The sequence below is a fragment of the Penaeus monodon genome, chromosome 27, assembly GCF_015228065.2.
Source record: "Penaeus monodon isolate SGIC_2016 chromosome 27, NSTDA_Pmon_1, whole genome shotgun sequence".
NCBI classification, from domain to species: Eukaryota; Metazoa; Arthropoda; class Malacostraca; order Decapoda; family Penaeidae; genus Penaeus; species Penaeus monodon.
Genome location: NC_051412.1, coordinates 15,403,341 through 15,403,779, shown reverse-complemented (window position 1 = coordinate 15,403,779; position 439 = coordinate 15,403,341). Strand labels below are relative to the sequence as shown.

At 35.8% G+C, this 439-nt stretch overlaps 1 protein-coding gene across 1 annotated transcript in view; it reads right to left on the bottom strand.

The window, feature by feature from the left end:
• Positions 1–439, bottom strand: part of LOC119590612 (SH3 domain-containing kinase-binding protein 1-like) — a gene marked incomplete at its 5' end in the record, with an annotated part of 21,139 nt that overhangs the window by 6,529 nt on the left and 14,171 nt on the right.

The following is a 439-nucleotide window of genomic DNA, read 5'->3' as shown; positions in this document are numbered from 1 at the left end:
AAAGATAAAAAATCTTTATAACTCTTTGCACTAACACAAACAACAAACTTAAAATATGACCTATTTTACATAATTAATCATAATGATGAAACCAAAATTAACTACAGATACTAAACCCTATCACCTCACTATATTAGGGTATAAAAGAAATTAATGGAAAATAAAAGAAAAGACAGCAACTAAGTATCTCCTGAAAGATGGTATTTTAGTTGCACAAGAAGATCCGCCAATCTGGCTTCCCTGTATCCTGAAAGCAATGCCTTTATCAAAAAGATGCTGCCATACCATGTACAGTCCTTCAGCCACCAACATGCTAAAGCACAACATACCACTCCCAGCACAGCCGCCCTGGTTGCTTTTCATGCAAATGTCTTTGAAAGAGCAGGACAGAAAAGAAGATCGAAAACTGAACATTACCTATCAGGAAAATCATGGTTGG